The sequence below is a fragment of the Arachis stenosperma genome, chromosome 3 (assembly GCF_014773155.1).
Source record: "Arachis stenosperma cultivar V10309 chromosome 3, arast.V10309.gnm1.PFL2, whole genome shotgun sequence".
Classification (NCBI taxonomy): Eukaryota; Viridiplantae; Streptophyta; class Magnoliopsida; order Fabales; family Fabaceae; genus Arachis; species Arachis stenosperma.
In genome coordinates this window covers 92,455,164-92,478,718 of record NC_080379.1, presented here as the reverse complement: position 1 = coordinate 92,478,718, position 23,555 = coordinate 92,455,164, and the positions used below count along the sequence as shown (strand labels likewise).

At 35.9% G+C, this 23,555-nt stretch overlaps 3 long non-coding RNA genes across 4 annotated transcripts; all 3 read right to left on the bottom strand.

Moving 5' to 3' along the window:
• Positions 1–2,467: 2,467 nt before the first annotated feature.
• Positions 2,468–7,807, bottom strand: LOC130968764 (uncharacterized). 2 transcript variants are annotated; one of them, XR_009081736.1, is made up of 4 exons: positions 7,157–7,807; positions 6,970–7,041; positions 6,758–6,884; positions 2,468–4,322 (listed from the first exon to the last, which is right to left on the bottom strand). It is a non-coding gene; the product is annotated as an uncharacterized LOC130968764 (long non-coding RNA). The 2 variants fall into 2 exon arrangements; XR_009081735.1 differs by having other exon boundaries at positions 2,468–3,870; positions 7,157–7,802.
• A 2,354-nt stretch (positions 7,808–10,161) lies between these two features.
• Positions 10,162–14,289, bottom strand: LOC130970158 (uncharacterized). The gene is made up of 4 exons (XR_009082018.1): positions 13,630–14,289; positions 13,443–13,514; positions 13,231–13,357; positions 10,162–10,315 (listed from the first exon to the last, which is right to left on the bottom strand). It is a non-coding gene; the product is annotated as an uncharacterized LOC130970158 (long non-coding RNA).
• Positions 14,290–15,751: 1,462 nt separating this feature from the next.
• Positions 15,752–20,763, bottom strand: LOC130970493 (uncharacterized). Its single transcript, XR_009082069.1, has 4 exons — positions 20,093–20,763; positions 19,906–19,977; positions 19,694–19,820; positions 15,752–16,788 (listed from the first exon to the last, which is right to left on the bottom strand). It is a non-coding gene; the product is annotated as an uncharacterized LOC130970493 (long non-coding RNA).
• Positions 20,764–23,555: the final 2,792 nt, after the last annotated feature.

Below are 23,555 nucleotides of genomic sequence, written 5' to 3'. Positions count from 1 at the left end.
ATTAAAGAGGGGAGATTCGACCACTATACCAAGGAACTTACACACTTGTCTTCAAGGGGAGTATCTTGGGGAGTGTTGCCATGCAACATTGGGAGTGGATAGCCTTGAAAACCGAACCAAGACCATCATAAAAGGGGTGATCCTTGTGCTCATTCAATACCAAACCCTAACCGTCCATTACAAAACAACACTATCAATTCACACCTTTCAAACACCCACTATTCTTCTATATAAATGATCCTCATTCTACAACCTCTCCGTACACTTCTTGTTCTCATTCATTTCCCTTCCTTCTTTCAAACACACACATTTCATTATCAACCAAAAATTCCATACACACCCTCCTAGCCACGTCTTGTGAGCCGCAACCATATCAACCATCACTCATGGCATCATCTAGCTCTAAAAGGAGAAGAGGGAAGGAGCCCATGGAGCAGCCTCCTTCCGATGCCGAAAGATTCAAGACCTCCTTCCATGAGCTTCAATATGAACGGATCAAAAACAAGAAAATCTTGCCAGAATTGACATTCCAGTTCAACGAGGATGAGTGCCCTAAGATCAGAGAGAAGATTGCACAAAGGGGTTGGCAAAAGCTCACCAACCCAGAGACAAAGATAAATACAAACCTCATCAAAGAGTTCTATGCAAATACGGTCAGAGAAGACAGTACTAGGGCCCCCACCTTCAAAAGTTATGTAAGAGGAACAGAGGTGGACTTCAGCCCCAATGCTATAACAAGGATTCTTCAGCTGAAATCACCACATTTTGATGAGCTTAGCTATCAAGTAAGAATAAGTAATGCTCCCGAGGAAGATGAACTTGAAGAAATTGTGAATGATATGTATGTTATTGGGTCTAATTGGGAAAGATACTCGGACAAAAGACCGAGGTTCATTAGGAGAGGAGACCTTATCCCAGAAGCCAAGGGATGGTTTGAGCTAGTAAGGAGTCTATCCTTCTAGCCGCAAACAATTTTGAGGTCAATATTGCTCGAGCCACCATGGTGCATTGCCTAGTAAAGGGTGGAAGCATCAATGTGCATGAAATTATAGCTGAAGGGATCCAGGATTCAGCCGAGAAGAATGATCCGGGTGCAAGACTTTGGTACCCCAGCACCATCCTGAGACTATGCATGAAAGCTAAGGTGGTGTTCGAAGACAACAATCCACAATGGGTAAATCCTGGGAGGCTAATCACGCTCCAACGCATAAACTATGTGACACCTGCTCAACAACAAAGAAGACCTCAGATAGGGAAAAGAACTGCACAAGAAGAGCCCCACCAAGAAGAACCTCACCAAGAAGAACCCCAACAAACAGGAAACCAACAAGAAGGACAATTTGATCCAACCAATATAAATATGTTTTACATCAAGGAAGCCATTGAGTATATGGCAAGTAGCTATATGGAGGGACAAGAACAACAACTACATGTCCAAGCTCAAAGGATGGATCATCAAGAAAAACTACTCTCTAGTTAGATGGATCAACAAAGAGAGTGGCAGAAACAGCAAATGAAGTTGCAACATGAGCATTACTCATAGCTCACCCAAGCCATCAATCAAGTGTCTGAAAGGCAAGAAAGCTAGGATAAACGCCTTCAAGAACTCAACCAACGCCAGATAGCTCAGATGAAAGCCTTCAACGAATTCAGTGTGCTCAATGAAGGAAGGTGATGGTGTTTTTATGGAAAACGAATTTTCCAAACACATAGATCTAACCGGCAAGTATACCGGGTCGCATCAAGTAGTAATAACTCACAAGAGTGAGGTCGATCCCACAGGGATTGATGGATCAAGCAACTTTAGTGGGTGATTAGTTTAGTCAAGCTAACATTGAATGAATTGTGTGAAGTTGAGCAACAGAATGTAAATTTGCAGGGAATTTAAATTGCAGAAAGTAAAGTGGCAGGAAACTTAAAGAGCAAGAAAAGTAGATTGACAAAATCTTAAATGACAAGAAATGTAAATTGCATTAAATGTAAAGGGGAGTGGGTGCTGGAAATTAAAGGAAGCAAGAGATAAAGCAACTGAAAATTTAAATTGCAGGAAGAATAAAAGGATTTTGGGAGCTGGGATTCAAGAAATCAAACAAGAAATTGTAAATGGCAATCAAACAGAGAAGTAAAAGATGCAGTAACTTGCAACCGATCTCAAACAGAAAGCAGAATTGCTTGAAGAAGCAAACAGAAATTAAATTCAACTCAATTGGAAAATCAAAATGAAGATCTCAGGAAATCAAAGAGACTAGAAAACAAGTCTAGCTCTCAATTCCTTCCTTGATCAAAGTAGAAAACAACTTGCAGAAGAGAAGAAAGATGAAAGCAGTAAAAGAAACTTCAGATCCAATTTCTCAATTTCCTCAATTATGCAGAAGAACACAAATGAATTTCAGATGGAGAATTGAAACAGAATTCCTTCAATTCTTGATCCAAAATTTAAGCAGAAAGGAAAATTAAAAGAGAGAGCTATCTACTACTCCCTAATGGAGCCAACCTCCTCTCTGAAATGAGAGTGATGCCCTTTATATAGGCATTTTACAAAATAAAAATAAAATGAAATTGAAATTAAAAAATAATTTCACAAAATGAAATTCCTAATCTAGCTTGTTCTTGTGCCTTTGAGTGATGATATGGGCTTTGCTTGCTTTGGATTTGAGGGAGAATGGGTCTTGGATGGCCTTCATTCAATTTGGTGAGGAATTGAATTTATATGAAATTGAACTTTCGGCCCATGATTATTTGCTCCCAGGAGGCTGCCCTGCCCTTGTGGAGGGCAGAGCAGGAAATGGTGCATGCGGCTTCATTGCGTGCGTGCTTGGTGTGTGTGATGCGTCAGGATGCTGCCCTACCCTTGTGGAGGGCAGGGCAGAGTTGCCATGGTGCGCCAAGTGCTGGCCGTGCGTGCTTGGTGCTGGCCGTGCCAAGTTGTGTGCGCGCCTAAGCTCCTTGCCTTTATTTCCTTGAAGGTCTTGTGTTCGAACCTTGGTGAAAGCACTTGAGGCGCAATTTTTCCTTGATTTTCCATGAAGAGCACGACATTGCCCTGCTCTCCAAGAGGGCAGAGCAGAAAAATGAGCGCTACTTGCTTTGGGGTGAGGCTCCAGCTTCGAACCTTGGTGGAAGCACATTGGTTTATTTTCGCTTATTTTTGGCCCTTAAAGATGCCTTCCGTTCCTGCCACAATTGTACGCCAAATATGGATTGCTATATATCATTGGAAAGCTCTGAATGTCAGCTTTCCAACGCAACTGGAAGCACATCAATTGGACGTCTGTAGCTCAAGTTATAGCCCTTTGAAGGAGGCATGGTCATGCTATGAGCGCCCAGATTTTACCTTAGCGAAAATTCTTGCTTCCAACCTCACTTTGCATTACGATTCTGCCCTGCCCTTGGCAAGAGCAGGGCAGTGTGTGCTGATTGCCTATTCTCCTTTAATTTGGTCATGGGCCACGCTTTTAAAAGCGTGGCCTAATGTAACATCCCTTCCAGCAAAATACCTTGCTTAAGTCAGGGTATTTCCACTAGAAAGAACATTACGTAACCTTCTCTAGTATTAACTACTTAATTATCAAGCCTTTGTATCGAGTTCGCGTTTTAGTTTTTAGAAAATTCCAGAAAATTTTGTTTTTGTTCTTTAAAGACATATATCAAAGGTCTCCAACAAACAATAATCACATAAATATTATTGATAATAATTCTTGTACAAAAGAAACCAAATAAAACTCAAATACAATATACCAAACCTACCCCTCTATATGAAATAAAATCTCAAGGGACAATCAGCGAGGGGACTCTACCAGACCAATTAAAACAATAAAGAAAACCTACTAATCGCTCGCAGCTTCAAATTGCGTCTTCAAACCTGTGTCACTGAAAGGGTGGAAAATTTGGGGGTGAGAACCAAACCACATGTTCTCAGTAGAGGTCGAGAATGCCGTGAAAGTAAAGAATAAAGCGCAAATAGTTAATTTCATTCAGAGACATCTAAAAGAAAATTAACCTTCTTTAAAAGCATTAGTTATTTATTCAAAATGCCAGACCCATATTTTCTTTATAAAACTCTTAAAAGTTTCCTAAACTGTATGAATGACCAACCTGTTCCAAGCATAGGTTCATTAAGTCTATGCTGAACCAGTTTGATTTTTCATACTTTACTAGACCTTAACATAAAAGAAGTTACCTACGCGGTATAAATGATCATCCTACTCCGAGCATAGGTTCATTAAGTCTATGCTGAACCAGTCAGATACTTTATACAAAACTAGACCTCAAGCATACCAGTCACGGCCTCAGGCCCAAACAGCTCAATCAACATCCAATCACTACATCCAAACAATCAGTTACAAACACAGGTAATGAGGTTCAAACACAATCAAGAGCATTTATATCAAGTATAGCAATTAGCGGTTACACAGGATTATTCATTTAGGCAAACCAATTACAATATACACACCCAAACAATGTCACATAGATGCATATGATGAATGTCTAGTCCTAGTACAGGCCATGAGCTCATGTGTCGGTTGGCTGCCCGCAATCCCGACATTTATCCGGTCACGAGTAATCCCGATTTCCCGGATACGATTTTCCGTTCCTAAATAAATGCGCATATAATAATAGCCGCTCATTTGAGACAGCCTCTGCTTACTGCAGGAAAATATATATATACTCTGCTCTGCTCTGGGGAAGCGGAAAATGGCTGTAGGTAACTTAGTTTCCCTACAGAAGCTCTGGGTTGCATTAAGCAACTAATATATATTAAATATAGCTCTGGGTTGCATCAAGCAACTAATATATATATATATAGCTCTGGGTTGCATCAAGCAACTAAAATATAGATATAAATATCTCTTTATTATATTACTCTTCTCTTTATTTCTCTTTACTTTGTTCTGGTTTCTCTTTTCTCTGCTCTGGTTTCTCTTTTCTCTATATCTCTTTACTTTCTCTGAATACTCAACGATCTCATATACCAAATAATCTCTTCTTAAAAGAATCATTGAAGTTTCTATCATTAAATAAGCCTTAAATATTTATTTTGATTAAGTCCTTATACTTTTATAAAAATTCGGACATAATCTTCTCTGAAAATAGGACTTAACCACCCTTACGGGTTCAAACCAGACAATTCACTTTACTCTTTTCAACCTTTCCAGCATCACATCAACTCAGAATCAAGCAAAATTCCACATTGAATCAGCTATATAGCACTAAGGTTCAGCTTTAGTTTTATAAACTCATAACTGTCACTAGGACATCCTCAACACTCTATCTTCTTTTCTGTTTTTAATATAGCAAATAAACTCGGAATTGCGCAAACTTTATGTCCAGGCGTTCGTCTTGAAATAAGCTTTCTAACAAACCAAAGATCATAATTTTCTGGTTTCTCTAGCCTTAAGAATAAAGGAAAAACCGAGACTGCTCTGCAGTGCGTAAACCAGAAAAACAGCAGCAGCATGTGACATTCAAAATTCAATTTAAAATCCACGTTAAATCCAATGACTTTGAAAATTAATACAGTACGACTTCACTCATCCAAGTTTCTTTTCCAATTGGTTTCAGGTCAATATCATTTTTAATGAAGAAGTTATATAACCTGGAAGTTGACTAATTTGCTGCAGAATTCTGCTTTAAAAGTTAATGAACTTATCTTCCTCCAAGTCCCATAACTTACTCATTAAAACATGGATAGCCCTGAAATTTAAGTCACATATGCTAAACATACTTAATTTTCACCTCCAATTGGTTGCATCTCAATATCTATCCAGGATCAAAAGTTATAAATTCTCAAAGTTACTGATTTAAGAAAACAGAATCTGGTTTTTTCTGCATAATGCATCATCTTTCAAAAATTCATATCTTTAAAACTATAAGTCCAATTGTTCTGAAATTTTACGGCATTAAAATAATAGTACTAAAGTTTCATTTAAAATTAGCTTTGCTTCAAAATTCAATTCAGAACATTCACAGCAGAGCCAACAAGTTACTGCTGTTCCAAAAATTCTGCAGTAAAAATCAGAACCCGCAACCATTACTCAAAAATTCACCATAAATCTTATATTTAATGAAAAGGTCTCAAACTCTCCAATTCAGTCCCAATTATTCCCAAATTTAACCAGGACTTGGTTCAACGCAATTCCGTTCATCACAGAATTAGTTACAGTCTTTCAAAGTTACAGTCTTCACTTAAAGATAATGCAGAAATTCAGATTTTAAAGCTTAACTTTGAAAAATCATAACTAAATCTTCAGTTAATACGAAACCTTCAAATTTGAATCCTAACAACTACACTTATTGAAGTTTACTCAGATTTTACTCTCATACCGCTTCGATCACTAGCAAATTACTAGGCCGTCATCAAAGTAACCTTTCTATTTTGAAAACCAGATTCTTAATAATAGTTCAGTCTTTTAGGCCCTAATTCTTCAACAATTCTCAATCCAGTATCAATATATCAAATGATTATCTTAGTCTCAACCATTTATACATAATCAGTCGAAACCACAATCCTCTACTAATCTCAAGTCACTTTCATAGCCATAGCAATATACCAAACAACCATTTCAACAACCAACAATCAATAATTCAATCATCTACCATACCTAATTACAATCAATTCTATCACAGCACCAAGCACAATTGCAATCACAATCCAACATTCATATAATCAATTAATTACTCAGCTATTAATACTATTTGCAGTTATTCAGTAAACCTTGTTGGCATTCCTAAATTAAAATCATTTTAAACCCCCTACCTCGATGTCGCATTAACCACACAAAATCGGAAATGCAGCAACCCTCCATGTTCTAACGCGAGGATAACAGCATCAACCACAACTCTAATAGCAGCAACAGCAACTTTGGGGGGAAAATTAATAATGGCTGTAGCAAATGCAAGGGCAAAACAGAACAGATTATCAAAGGAGTAATAACCAGAAAAATGTTTGTAGAACAGAACCAATCGTACCAAGGAAAGACGGGAATGGAGCAACAGCTTTGGTACTCAGAATAACAGGAACCAGAGACCAGGGTGTCCGTCCTAGCGGGCAGCAGCATCAATTCGATCAGTTAGGATAGTAGGGACACCAACGGAATCGGAACAGCGGAACAAAATAAAAACGGGACAGAATCAAGAAAGGAAGAAGCGGAATTACCGGTGAATCTGTTCCGGTTTTGGCGACGATTCCTTTCTCGCGTTCCGTACCGGTGCTCTCACTTCCTTTTCCCTTTGACGGCGGCAGAATCGGCAAGGACGGGCTCTTCCCCCCTTGCGTGCTAACATCAGCAGCGGCATTCATAGCACTTCTCCAGCGGTAACCACGGTGACTCCGGCGGCGATGATGGCTGGGATTCGGCGGCGGTGGATCCTTCAATGGCGACGGTCTTTTCTGACACCTGAAATGACGATGGAAGCAGCCTCCCTCTCCTCCCCGGTTCGCGATTCCAGCAACGATGCGGGCTTAGACAGAATCAAAATCAGCGAAATCATCTTCTCCTCTTATGTGCAACAGCGACGATGGAGCTTCTGCGATAGTGATCAGGCGCAACCCACAACGGCAACAGGACGGAACCGTGTCTCCCTCCCTTGATTCTCGCGACGCTCGTCCTGTGTGTGTGTCTCTCTCACTCTCACGTGCAGCACAACAGCGGCAGCAGTGAGGTCTTGGCCGCGTCGCACCTTCCTCCTCCCTCTCTTCACCTCCGTTTTTCCCCTGCCTTCCCTCTTTCCCCTTCCTTTCTTTTCCCTTTCTGTTTTCCCCCTCGAGCTCCCCGTTCCCTTTCTTTCCCTTTCTGATTGTAGATTTAGGGATTTAGTATATGAAATAGGAATTTGTGATATTAAGATTAAAATTAAGATTTTATAAAAGAATATGGATAGATATGAATAGATATTTTGATAAAATTAGAAGGAAGAGTACTTTTAAAATTAAATATACTCTCTTAAAATATTTAAGATCATTTATCAACATATTGCTAAGTGGAATTAATTATTTCTAATTTAAATTATATAATAAGCATATTAATCACATTTTTATAAAATATAGTTTAAACTTAATACTAATTATTCAAATTAAATGATATAACCTTTTATTATTTTTCTATTACTAAAATTATACAAAATATTTTATTATAATAAGATTACTTTAAAATATTAATTGATTCAAAATAAAACTATCTCCGAATCTATTTAATTAGTTCTAATAAAATAATTTCTAAAATTATAAAGTTTAAACTCAATAAGGTAAAATCACAATTTATTTATATTTAGATTTTTCAAAAATGAGGGATGTTACATTCTATCCAACTTACAAAAATTTTCGCCCTCGAAAATTGATATAAAATGAAGAAAAGATTTATATTCACATCCCCTTTTGAATATTTTAAAAGCTCCAAGAAAATCATATCACATAAACATAGAAGAAAATATACTATGTAATGCAAGAGTTGATAAAATAACCTAACATAAGAAAAATTTTAAAATCTAAAATCAAATAGGCATAATATTCGTTCACAACTTTTAACAAAGTATGATCACTTCCTCTCGTCGCCTCAAAACTCCATAACTCCTTATAACTTCATAGACTAACCAGATTCACTTTCCGTACGCACAAATCGTGACCTTAAGAACTAGCGCATATAAGGAATACGAAACATGAGAAGAGAAAGACAAACGGCACAAAAGGTTTATGCGAGAAATTGGGGGAATACTCAAATTCACAGTTGAACAAGATGGTATTTCGCCAGGATTTGAAGGAAAACGTGAAATCATCAACAAACAAGGATATATAAACAATGAAATGGAGCATAAAGGGAATCAATTCAAGGCTTAGGAAGAAATTTTGAATCGAACAATTTTAATATAAACATCATAGGAAAAATAGTACAACAATTTTGAACAACTTCAATTTGAAATAGAGGGAATTAGTTTATCTTTTTCAAAAGAACATATATATAAATCCAACATTTTTCAATGTACTAAACTTAGTATAAATAATATGTTATATCGATTTAATTTCCAAATCAAAACAAATCATGCATGGTTTGTAAACTAAAGCTTGGAAGATACTTAAGTACATAGCTATAGAATTATAGTAAGGATGGCAGAAAATCAGCTTCTATTTAAAGAATGAATTCTGAAATAAATTTTTCTATAAATCAATAAAAGATAAGTGGTATATCACAATTAAACAAAATTAAACTACATAAAGAAGCTTCAGAGTTTATATAAGAAAGTCTAGGATGAATTAAAACAATCCCATCAAAATTTAAGCAAGGGTTGTGGATACAGTCAAGTAAGAAAATATTTGAATTGAAATTTTTCTCAAAGAAAATCTGAAATAAATACTCATAAAGGAAATTACAAGAAATGGTATGTTACACTGAAATGAATCCAAGTTCAGGACACGGAGCATAGAATTTGTAAGGTGAGAATAAATGTTTCAAAAGACTCAAGCAACGACCCGATACAGAGTCGAGCAAGGACATGCACGAATGTTAATACAAGGTTAGCAAGAAAGAGATCAGAAACTAGAAATTCCAATACAAATAGTAGAGAAAGAGATAACACTAAGCACGAATAAAGAGCATACGTCGAAACGGAACTAATATCTAGAATTTAGTTTCTAACGTCCCCAAAACCTCGTAATTCGCGTTAACCTATCACTTCTATTTTGCCTGTGATAACCTATTAGTGTTCTCAAATACATAAATCATTAGTATTAAGTTGGCCAAACTTGATACCATGAGGTATGCAATGATAAACTAATAGCGTTAATCACTAGACAGCCATGCATATAAAACATAAAATCTTGTCATCAGAACAAGTTAGAAAGCATGACAGACACTCAGAGTATGCAATGAAGCATAGTCAGTCCACTCCCAAGGCTCTACAGGAAGGACTGCTCTGATACCATATTGTAACATCCCTTCCAGCAAAATACCTTGCTTAAGTCAGGGTATTTCCACTAGAAAGTACATTACGTAACCTTCTCTAGTATTAACTACTTAATTATCAAGCCTTTGTATCGAGTTCGCGTTTTAGTTTTTAGAAAATTCCAGAAAATTTTGTTTTTGTTCTTTAAAGACATATATCAAAGGTCTCCAACAAACAATAATCACATAAATATTATTGATAATAATTCTTGTACAAAAGAAACCAATAAAACTCAAATACAATATACCAAACCTACCCCTCTATATGAAATAAAATCTCAAGGGACAATCAGCGAGGGGACTCTACCAGACCAATTAAAACAATAAAGAAAACCTACTAATCGCTCGCAGCTTCAAATTGCGTCTTCAAACCTGTGTCACTGAAAGGGTGGAAAATTTGGGGGTGAGAACCAAACCACATGTTCTCAGTAGAGGTCGAGAATGCCGTGAAAGTAAAGAATAAAGCGCAAATAGTTAATTTCATTCAGAGACATCTAAAAGAAAATTAACCTTCTTTAAAAGCATTAGTTATTTATTCAAAATGCCAGACCCATATTTTCTTTATAAAACTCTTAAAAGTTTCCTAAACTGTATGAATGACCAACCTGTTCCAAGCATAGGTTCATTAAGTCTATGCTGAACCAGTTTGATTTTTCATACTTTACTAGACCTTAACATAAAAGAAGTTACCTACGCGGTATAAATGATCATCCTACTCCGAGCATAGGTTCATTAAGTCTATGCTGAACCAGTCAGATACTTTATACAAAACTAGACCTCAAGCATACCAGTCACGGCCTCAGGCCCAAACAGCTCAATCAACATCCAATCACTACATCCAAACAATCAGTTACAAACACAGGTAATGAGGTTCAAACACAATCAAGAGCATTTATATCAAGTATAGCAATTAGCGGTTACACAGGATTATTCATTTAGGCAAACCAATTACAATATACACACCCAAACAATGTCACATAGATGCATATGATGAATGTCTAGTCCTAGTACAGGCCATGAGCTCATGTGTCGGTTGGCTGCCCGCAATCCCGACATTTATCCGGTCACGAGTAATCCCGATTTCCCGGATACGATTTTCCGTTCCTAAATAAAATGCGCATATAATAATAGCCGCTCATTTGAGACAGCCTCTGCTTACTGCAGGAAAATATATATATACTCTGCTCTGCTCTGGGGAAGCGGAAAATGGCTGTAGGTAACTTAGTTTCCCTACAGAAGCTCTGGGTTGCATTAAGCAACTAATATATACTAAATATAGCTCTGGGTTGCATCAAGCAACTAATATATATATATATATATATAACTCTGGGTTGCATCAAGTAACTAAAATATAGATATAAATATCTCTTTATTATATTACTCTTCTCTTTATTTCTCTTTACTTTGTTCTGGTTTCTCTTTTCTCTGCTCTGTTTTCTCTTTTCTCTGCTCTGGTTTCTCTTTTCTCTATATCTCTTTACTTTTTCTGAATACTCAACGATCTCATATACCAAATAATCTCTTCTTAAAAGAATCATTGAAGTTTCTATCATTAAATAAGCCTTAAATATTTATTTTGATTAAGTCCTTATACTTTTATAAAAATTCGGACATAATCTTCTCTGAAAATAGGACTTAACCACCCTTACGGGTTCAAACCAGACAATTCACTTTACTCTTTTCAACCTTTCCAGCATCACATCAACTCAGAATCAAGCAAAATTCCACATTGAATCAGCCATATAGCACTAAGGTTCAGCTTTAGTTTTATAAACTCATAACTGTCACTAGGACATCCTCAACACTCTATCTTCTTTTCTGTTTTTAATATAGCAAATAAACTCGGAATTGCGCAAACTTTATGTCCAGGCATTTGTCTTGAAATAAGCTTTCTAACAAACCAAAGATCATAATTTTCTGGTTTCTCTAGCCTTAAGAATAAAGGAAAAACCGAGACTGCTCTGCAGTGCGTAAACCAGAAAAACAGCAGCAGCATGTGACATTCAAAATTCAATTTAAAATCCACGTTAAATCCAATGACTTTGAAAATTAATACAGTACGACTTCACTCATCCAAGTTTCTTTTCCAATTGGTTTCAGGTCAATATCATTTTTAATGAAGAAGTTATATAACCTGGAAGTTGACTAATTTGCTGCAGAATTCTGCTTTAAAAGTTAATGAACTTATCTTCCTCCAAGTCCCATAACTTACTCATTAAAACATGGATAGCCCTGAAATTTAAGTCACATATGCTAAACATACTTAATTTTCACCTCCAATTGGTTGCATCTCAATATCTATCCAGGATCAAAAGTTATAAATTCTCAAAGTTACTGATTTAAGAAAACAGAATCTGGTTTTTTCTGCATAATGCATCATCTTCAAAAATTCATATCTTTAAAACTATAAGTCCAATTGTTCTGAAATTTTACGGCATTAAAATAATAGTACTAAAGTTTCATTTAAAATTAGCTTTGCTTCAAAATTCAATTCAGAACATTCACAGCAGAGCCAACAAGTTACTGCTGTTCCAAAAATTCTGCAGTAAAAATCAGAACCCGCAACCATTACTCAAAAATTCACCATAAATCTTATATTTAATGAAAAGGTCTCAAACTCTCCAATTCAGTCCCAATTATTCCCAAATTTAACTAGGACTTGGTTCAACGCAATTCCGTTCATCACAGAATTAGTTACAGTCTTTCAAAGTTACAGTCTTCACTTAAAGATAATGCAGAAATTCAGATTTTAAAGCTTAACTTTGAAAAATCATAACTAAATCTTCAGTTAATACGAAACCTTCAAATTTGAATCCTAACAACTACACTTATTGAAGTTTACTCAGATTTTACTCTCATACCGCTTCGATCACTAGCAAATTACTAGGCCGTCATCAAAGTAACCTTTCTATTTTGAAAACCAGATTCTTAATAATAGTTCAGTCTTTTAGGCCCTAATTCTTCAACAATTCTCAATCCAGTATCAAATATATCAAATGATTATCTTAGTCTCAACCATTTATACATAATCAGTCGAAACCACAATCCTCTACTAATCTCAAGTCACTTTCATAGCCATAGCAATATACCAAACAACCATTTCAACAACCAACAATCAATAATTCAATCATCTACCATACCTAATTACAATCAATTCTATCACAGCACCAAGCACAATTGCAATCACAATCCAACATTCATATAATCAATTAATTACTCAGCTATTAATACTATTTGCAGTTATTCAGTAAACCTTGTTGGCATTCCTAAATTAAAATCATTTTAAACCCCCTACCTCGATGTCGCATTAACCACACAAAATCGGAAATGCAGCAACCCTCCATGTTCTAACGCGAGGATAACAGCATCAACCACAACTCTAATAGCAGCAACAGCAACTTTGGGGGGAAAATTAATAATGGCTGTAGCAAATGCAAGGGCAAAACAGAACAGATTATCAAAGGAGTAATAACCAGAAAAATGTTTGTAGAACAGAACCAATCGTACCAAGGAAAGACGGGAATGGAGCAACAGCTTTGGTACTCAGAATAACAGGAACCAGAGACCAGGGTGTCCGTCCTAGCGGGCAGCAGCATCAATTCGATCAGTTAGGATAGTAGGGACACCAACGGAATCGGAACAGCGGAACAAAATAAAAACGGGACAGAATCAAGAAAGGAAGAAGCGGAATTACCGGTGAATCTGTTCCGGTTTTGGCGACGATTCCTTTCTCGCGTTCCGTACCGGTGCTCTCACTTCCTTTTCCCTTTGACGGCGGCAGAATCGGCAAGGACGGGCTCTTCCCCCCTTGCGTGCTAACATCAGCAGCGGCATTCATAGCACTTCTCCAGCGGCAACCACGGTGACTCCGGCGGCGATGATGGCTGGGATTCGGCGGCGGTGGATCCTTCAATGGCGACGGTCTTTTCTGACACCTGAAATGACGATGGAAGCAGCCTCCCTCTCCTCCCCGGTTCGCGATTCCAGCAACGATGCGGGCTTAGACAGAATCAAAATCAGCGAAATCATCTTCTCCTCTTATGTGCAACAGCGACGATGGAGCTTCTGCGATAGTGATCAGGCGCAACCCACAACGGCAACAGGACGGAACCGTGTCTCCCTCCCTTGATTCTCGCGACGCTCGTCCTGTGTGTGTCTCTCTCTCACTCTCACGTGCAGCACAACAGCGGCAGCAGTGAGGTCTTGGCCGCGTCGCACCTTCCTCCTCCCTCTCTTCACCTCCGTTTTTCCCCTGCCTTCCCTCTTTCCCCTTCCTTTCTTTTCCCTTTCTGTTTTCCCCCTCGAGCTCCCCGTTCCCTTTCTTTCCCTTTCTGATTGTAGATTTAGGGATTTAGTATATGAAATAGGAATTTGTGATATTAAGATTAAAATTAAGATTTTACAAAAGAATATGGATAGATATGAATAGATATTTTGATAAAATTGGAAGGAAGAGTACTTTTAAAATTAAATATACTCTCTTAAAATATTTAAGATCATTTATCAACATATTGCTAAGTGGAATTAATTATTTCTAATTTAAATTATATAATAAGCATATTAATCACATTTTTATAAAATATAGTTTAAACTTAATACTAATTATTCAAATTAAATGATATAACCTTTTATTATTTTCTATTACTAAAATTATACAAAATATTTTATTATAATAAGATTACTTTAAAATATTAATTGATTCAAAATAAAACTATCTCCGAATCTATTTAATTAGTTCTAATAAAATAATTTCTAAAATTATAAAGTTTAAACTCAATAAGGTAAAATCACAATTTATTTATATTTAGATTTTTCAAAAATGAGGGATGTTACATTCTATCCAACTTACAAAAATTTTCGCCCTCGAAAATTGATATAAAATGAAGAAAAGATTTATATTCACATCCCCTTTTGAATATTTTAAAGGCTCCAAGAAAATCATATCACATAAACATAGAAGAAAATATACTATGTAATGCAAGAGTTGATAAAATAACCTAACATAAGAAAAATTTTAAAATCTAAAATCAAATAGGCATAATATTCGTTCACAACTTTTAACAAAGCATGATCACTTCCTCTCGTCGCCTCAAAACTCCATAACTCCTTATAACTTCATAGACTAACCAGATTCACTTTCCGTACGCACAAATCGTGACCTTAAGAACTAGCGCATATAAGGAATACGAAACATGAGAAGAGAAAGACAAACGGCACAAAAGGTTTATGCGAGAAATTGGGGGAATACTCAAATTCACAGTTGAACAAGATGGTATTTCGCCAGGATTTGAAGGAAAACGTGAAATCATCAACAAACAAGGATATATAAACAATGAAATGGAGCATAAAGGGAATCAATTCAAGGCTTAGGAAGAAATTTTGAATCGAACAATTTTAATATAAACATCTTAGGAAAAATAGTACAACAATTTTGAACAACTTCAATTTGAAATAGAGGGAATTAGTTTATCTTTTTCAAAAGAACATATATATAAATCCAACATTTTTCAATGTACTAAACTTAGTATAAATAATATGTTATATCGATTTAATTTCCAAATCAAAACAAATCATGCATGGTTTGTAAACTAAAGCTTGGAAGATACTTAAGTACATAGCTATAGAATTATAGTAAGGATGGCAGAAAATCAGCTTCTATTTAAAGAATGAATTCTGAAATAAATTTTTCTATAAATCAATAAAAGATAAGTGGTATATCACAATTAAACAAAATTAAACTACATAAAGAAGCTTCAGAGTTTATATAAGAAAGTCTAGGATGAATTAAAACAATCCCATCAAAATTTAAGCAAGGGTTGTGGATACAGTCAAGTAAGAAAAGATTTGAATTGAAATTTTTCTCAAAGAAAATCTGAAATAAATACTCATAAAGGAAATTACAAGAAATGGTATGTTACACCGAAATGAATCCAAGTTCAGGACACGGAGCATAGAATTTGTAAGGTGAGAATAAATGTTTCAAAAGACTCAAGCAACGACCCGATACAGAGTCGAGCAAGGACATGCACGAATGTTAATACAAGGTTAGCAAGAAAGAGATCAGAAACTAGAAATTCCAATACAAATAGTAGAGAAAGAGATAACACTAAGCACGAATAAAGAGCATACGTCGAAACGGAACTAATATCTAGAATTTAGTTTCTAACGTCCCCAAAACCTCGTAATTCGCGTTAACCTATCACTTCTATTTTGCCTGTGATAACCTATTAGTGTTCTCAAATACATAAATCATTAGTATTAAGTTGGCCAAACTTGATACCATGAGGTATGCAATGATAAACTAATAGCGTTAATCACTAGACAGCCATGCATATAAAACATAAAATCTTGTCATCAGAACAAGTTAGAAAGCATGACAGACACTCAGAGTATGCAATGAAGCATAGTCAGTCCACTCCCAAGGCTCTACAGGAAGGACTGCTCTGATACCATATTGTAACATCCCTTCCAGCAAAATACCTTGCTTAAGTCAGGGTATTTCCACTAGAAAGAACATTACGTAACCTTCTCTAGTATTAACTACTTAATTATCAAGCCTTTGTATCGAGTTCGCGTTTTAGTTTTTAGAAAATTCCAGAAAATTTTGTTTTTGTTCTTTAAAGACATATATCAAAGGTCTCCAACAAACAATAATCACATAAATATTATTGATAATAATTCTTGTACAAAAGAAACCAAATAAAACTCAAATACAATATACCAAACCTACCCCTCTATATGAAATAAAATCTCAAGGGACAATCAGCGAGGGGACTCTACCAGACCAATTAAAACAATAAAGAAAACCTACTAATCGCTCGCAGCTTCAAATTGCGTCTTCAAACCTGTGTCACTGAAAGGGTGGAAAATTTGGGGGTGAGAACCAAACCACATGTTCTCAGTAGAGGTCGAGAATGCCGTGAAAGTAAAGAATAAAGCGCAAATAGTTAATTTCATTCAGAGACATCTAAAGAAAATTAACCTTCTTTAAAAGCATTAGTTATTTATTCAAATGCCAGACCCATATTTTCTTTATAAAACTCTTAAAAGTTTCCTAAACTGTATGAATGACCAACCTGTTCCAAGCATAGGTTCATTAAGTCTATGCTGAACCAGTTTGATTTTTCATACTTTACTAGACCTTAACATAAAAGAAGTTACCTACGCGGTATAAATGATCATCCTACTCCGAGCATAGGTTCATTAAGTCTATGCTGAACCAGTCAGATACTTTATAAAACTAGACCTCAAGCATACCAGTCACGGCCTCAGGCCCAAACAGCTCAATCAACATCCATCACTACATCCAAACAATCAGTTACAAACACAGGTAATGAGGTTCAAACACAATCAAGAGCATTTATATCAAGTATAGCAATTAGCGGTTACACAGGATTATTCATTTAGGCAAACCAATTACAATATACACACCCAAACAATGTCACATAGATGCATATGATGAATGTCTAGTCCTAGTACAGGCCATGAGCTCATGTGTCGGTTGGCTGCCCGCAATCCCGACATTTATCCGGTCACGAGTAATCCCGATTTCCCGGATACGATTTTCCGTTCCTAAATAAATGCGCATATAATAATAGCCGCTCATTTGAGACAGCCTCTGCTTACTGCAGGAAAATATATATATACTCTGCTCTGCTCTGGGGAAGCGGAAAATGGCTGTAGGTAACTTAGTTTCCCTACAGAAGCTCTGGGTTGCATTAAGCAACTAATATATACTAAATATAGCTCTGGGTTGCATCAAGCAACTAATATATATATATATATAACTCTGGGTTGCATCAAGTAACTAAAATATAGATATAAATATCTCTTTATTATATTACTCTTCTCTTTATTTCTCTTTACTTTGTTCTGGTTTCTCTTTTCTCTGCTCTGTTTTCTCTTTTCTCTGCTCTGGTTTCTCTTTTCTCTATATCTCTTTACTTTCTCTGAATACTCAACGATCTCATATACCAAATAATCTCTTCTTAAAAGAATCATTGAAGTTTCTATCATTAAATAAGCCTTAAATATTTATTTTGATTAAGTCCTTATACTTTTATAAAAATTCGGACATAATCTTCTCTGAAAATAGGACTTAACCACCCTTACGGGTTCAAACCAGACAATTCACTTTACTCTTTTCAACCTTTCCAGCATCACATCAACTCAGAATCAAGCAAAATTCCACATTGAATCAGCCATATAGCACTAAGGTTCAGCTTTAGTTTTATAAACTCATAACTGTCACTAGGACATCCTCAACACTCTATCTTCTTTTCTGTTTTTAATATAGCAAATAAACTCGGAATTGCGCAAACTTTATGTCCAGGCATTTGTCTTGAAATAAGCTTTCTAACAAACCAAAGATCATAATTTTCTGGTTTCTCTAGCCTTAAGAATAAAGGAAAAACCGAGACTGCTCTGCAGTGCGTAAACCAGAAAAACAGCAGCAGCATGTGACATTCAAAATTCAATTTAAAATCCACGTTAAATCCAATGACTTTGAAAATTAATACAGTACGACTTCACTCATCCAAGTTTCTTTTCCAATTGGTTTCAGGTCAATATCATTTTTAATGAAGAAGTTATATAACCTGGAAGTTGACTAATTTGCTGCAGAATTCTGCTTTAAAAGTTAATGAACTTATCTTCCTCCAAGTCCCATAACTTACTCATTAAAACATGGATAGCCCTGAAATTTAAGTCACATATGCTAAACATACTTAATTTTCACCTCCAATTGGTTGCATCTCAATATCTATCCAGGATCAAAAGTTATAAATTCTCAAAGTTACTGATTTAAGAAAACAGAATCTGGTTTTTTCTGCATAATGCATCATCTTTCAAAAATTCATATCTTTAAAACTATAAGTCCAATTGTTCTGAAATTTTACGGCATTAAAATAATAGTACTAAAGTTTCATTTAAAATTAGCTTTGCTTCAAAATTCAATTCAGAACATTCACAGCAGAGCCAACAAGTTACTGCTGTTCCAAAAATTCTGCAGTAAAAATCAGAACCCGCAACCATTACTCAAAAATTCACCATAAATCTTATATTTAATGAAAAGGTCTCAAACTCTCCAATTCAGTCCCAATTATTCCCAAATTTAACTAGGACTTGGTTCAACGCAATTCCGTTCATCACAGAATTAGTTACAGTCTTTCAAAGTTACAGTCTTCACTTAAAGATAATGCAGAAATTCAGATTTTAAAGCTTAACTTTGAAAAATCATAACTAAATCTTCAGTTAATACGAAACCTTCAAATTTGAATCCTAACAACTACACTTATTGAAGTTTACTCAGATTTTACTCTCATACCGCTTCGATCACTAGCAAATTACTAGGCCGTCATCAAAGTAACCTTTCTATTTTGAAAACCAGATTCTTAATAATAGTTCAGTCTTTTAGGCCCTAATTCTTCAACAATTCTCAATCCAGTATCAAATATATCAAATGATTATCTTAGTCTCAACCATTTATACATAATCAGTCGAAACCACAATCCTCTACTAATCTCAAGTCACTTTCATAGCCATAGCAATATACCAAACAACCATTTCAACAACCAACAATCAATAATTCAATCATCTACCATACCTAATTACAATCAATTCTATCACAGCACCAAGCACAATTGCAATCACAATCCAACATTCATATAATCAATTAATTACTCAGCTATTATACTATTTGCAGTTATTCAGTAAACCTTGTTGGCATTCCTAAATTAAAATCATTTTAAACCCCCTACCTCGATGTCGCATTAACCACACAAAATCGGAAATGCAGCAACCCTCCATGTTCTAACGCGAGGATAACAGCATCAACCACAACTCTAATAGCAGCAACAGCAACTTTGGGGGGAAAATTAATAATGGCTGTAGCAAATGCAAGGACAAAACAGAACAGATTATCAAAGGAGTAATAACCAGAAAAATGTTTGTAGAACAGAACCAATCGTACCAAGGAAAGACGGGAATGGAGCAACAGCTTTGGTACTCAGAATAACAGGAACCAGAGACCAGGGTGTCCGTCCTAGCGGGCAGCAGCATCAATTCGATCAGTTAGGATAGTAGGGACACCAACGGAATCGGAACAGCGGAACAAAATAAAAACGGGACAGAATCAAGAAAGGAAGAAGCGGAATTACCGGTGAATCTGTTCCGGTTTTGGCGACGATTCCTTTCTCGCGTTCCGTACCGGTGCTCTCACTTCCTTTTCCCTTTGACGGCGGCAGAATCGGCAAGGACGGGCTCTTCCCCCCTTGCGTGCTAACATCAGCAGCGGCATTCATAGCACTTCTCCAGCGGCAACCACGGTGACTCCGGCGGCGATGATGGCTGGGATTCGGCGGCGGTGGATCCTTCAATGGCGACGGTCTTTTCTGACACCTGAAATGACGATGGAAGCAGCCTCCCTCTCCTCCCCGGTTCGCGATTCCAGCAACGATGCGGGCTTAGACAGAATCAAAATCAGCGAAATCATCTTCTCCTCTTATGTGCAACAGCGACGATGGAGCTTCTGCGATAGTGATCAGGCGCAACCCACAACGGCAACAGGACGGAACCGTGTCTCCCTCCCTTGATTCTCGCGACGCTCGTCCTGTGTGTGTCTCTCTCTCACTCTCACGTGCAGCACAACAGCGGCAGCAGTGAGGTCTTGGCCGCGTCGCACCTTCCTCCTCCCTCTCTTCACCTCCGTTTTTCCCCTGCCTTCCCTCTTTCCCCTTCCTTTCTTTTCCCTTTCTGTTTTCCCCCTCGAGCTCCCCGTTCCCTTTCTTTCCCTTTCTGATTGTAGATTTAGGGATTTAGTATATGAAATAGGAATTTGTGATATTAAGATTAAAATTAAGATTTTATAAAAGAATATGGATAGATATGAATAGATATTTTGATAAAATTGGAAGGAAGAGTACTTTTAAAATCAAATATACTCTCTTAAAATATTTAAGATCATTTATCAACATATTGCTAAGTGGAATTAATTATTTCTAATTTAAATTATATAATAAGCATATTAATCACATTTTTATAAAATATAGTTTAAACTTAATACTAATTATTCAAATTAAATGATATAACCTTTTATTATTTTTCTATTACTAAAATTATACAAAATATTTTATTATAATAAGATTACGTTAAAATATTAATTGATTCAAAATAAAACTATCTCCGAATCTATTTAATTAGTTCTAATAAAATAATTTCTAAAATTATAAAGTTTAAACTCAATAAGGTAAAATCACAATTTATTTATATTTAGATTTTTCAAAAATGAGGGATGTTACACCTAAGGCTCCAAAGTGTGCTCCAACTTCAAAGTGTGTCCCAAAGCTCTTTTTCTCCTTTTTTTGTGCTTCTTTGCTTCTTTTTCTTCTTATTTCCTACAAGATTTATAAAATTAAAAGATTAAGGAAATCTTCCAATTAAGCACAAAAGAATACAATATTTAAGCACAATTTATCAATTTCTTGTATGAAAAAGCAGAGAAAAATAGGTATATGATGACTTGTCATCACAACACCAAACTTAAACCTTGCTTGTCCCCAAGCAAGAAAAGAATCATGCAATAGAAATTGACAGTCCAAGGTAAGAAGAATAGCAACTCAATGTTCATGGTAAGCTAGTTTTCTATGCATGCTTCAATCACAAAAGAAATGTAAATGATTGATGCTTCTATCTAGCTCATTTTATGAAATCTTTTTCTTATGATTCTTCCTTGAAACAAGCTTTTGATTTTTTTTTTTTAGCTTCTCCTTTTGGGTTCTTTGCCCCATGAGTTGATAACAAAGCTACGACTTCTAAATGCTTTGTTTTCAAGTATTACCACTTGATACATAAGCACCACAAGCATTTAATTAGAGGACTTCATTAAGCTCATCATTTTTTTTTACTCTCTAATCATTGATGCTCAAAACCTTGAGCTTTGAGGGAGTGCTTTTGCACTTGAGCCTAGCCTTGACTTCTAAGTGTTTTGTTTTCAAGCATTTGGCTTGATACATAAACACCACAAGCACTTAGCAAATAAATTGCCATTGGTACTCAGAGCCTTCAGCTTTCTCATTCTTTCCCTTTTTCTTTTTTTGCTTTAATTGTATTTGCTTCCTTCAAGGTTTTCATGATTTCAAAAGATTTCACAAAATGTACTAGATGAAAAACTTCAATTAAATAAAATCCAATGCAATTGAGCAACAATCAATCATACTAGCTTTTCAATACTTGTATGCACATGCTAAATTCTTCTTTAATTCCTTGTTTGTTTATGATCATGATGATTTACTGCTTTTGAACTCACAAAACTCAAGTTGGTAGTCATAATGGTACAGCACCATGTTGTAAATCAAATTCAAGCTATGCTTAGTCATACCACACATGCATACAGAAAATATAAAGACAATCATGCAATTTAAAGTGCTGGAAATAAAGGAGAGGAAAAGGAACTTTACAACCTTGTAGTTCATCTTCATTATTGTTGTCCTTTTTCCTCTATTCTTCCTCTTTCCCTTGCCAAACTCAGAATGCTTGCTCATCCTCAAGCAACAATTAGAACAATGGCTATGGGGCTAAGATGGATCATGAATGTCTTACACAATGATATGTTAGTAGCACATGTGTTTTAAGCAAGCAAAATTAAAGATAACAATCAAGGCACAAGAGACAGAGACATTTTGATTGCATAGATAAGAAGGTGTGCACAATACATTGCATAAAAGATGAGTGGCACACCAAACTTAGTGTGACACTTTCACTTGGAATTAATGCAAGTATCTTGAAAGAATTAGAACCAAATTTTGTTGCATAGCAACACCAAACTTAGAATGCAACCATATGTCAATTTATTTGAACTAAAACTAAACAAAAGAAACTGTTATTTGTTGAATACAATCACCAAGCCAAGATTTGTCATGAATAAGGATCTCTTGGTGATGTATTAACAAAAACAATTAATAATAGAAAACAAAAAAATAAAAAAAGGTGACTAAAACAAAGAGAATGCAAACGAAATGTCAAAACAAAAGAAAAATAACAATGCAAAGGCAATATGATTATGCAGACAAGTGATGTTGCTGGATGAGTTACATAGAAAAATAAGTGGCACACCAAACTTAGAATCTTAGTGTGACACTTTCATGTAGAATTGATGCAATCATCCAAAGGAATTGAAAACAATTTGTTGCAAGGCAACACCAAACTTAGAATGTGATCATATGCCAATTTATTGAAATTTAAACAAGGCAAGGAGAAGGAATGTTACCTACTGTTTACCTATTCTTCACTTTCTTCCTCTTCTTCCAGTTTGTTAAGAGGAATGACCTCAAAGGGGGAGAAGATTCAGCTAGTGTCCCTTATCATGGCCTCTTCTCAGCAAGCTTCCTTTTGCACATGGCTTGATTGACCTTGCTTGCTGGACCAGGGACATGATTGGTGCTCTTGTTAGTTGCCTTCACTTCTTGGATGTCAAGACATGGTTGCTGTGTGATGTTTGGAGTTTGATCTTCATCCAAAGCCTTTTGAATTGGTGGTTCAATGAGCTTGTCCTTTATGTGCCTCTCTGTTTCCCTTGAGTTTGGACGTTCTTGATTGTCCTCCTCACTAGCTTGTTCTTCCACT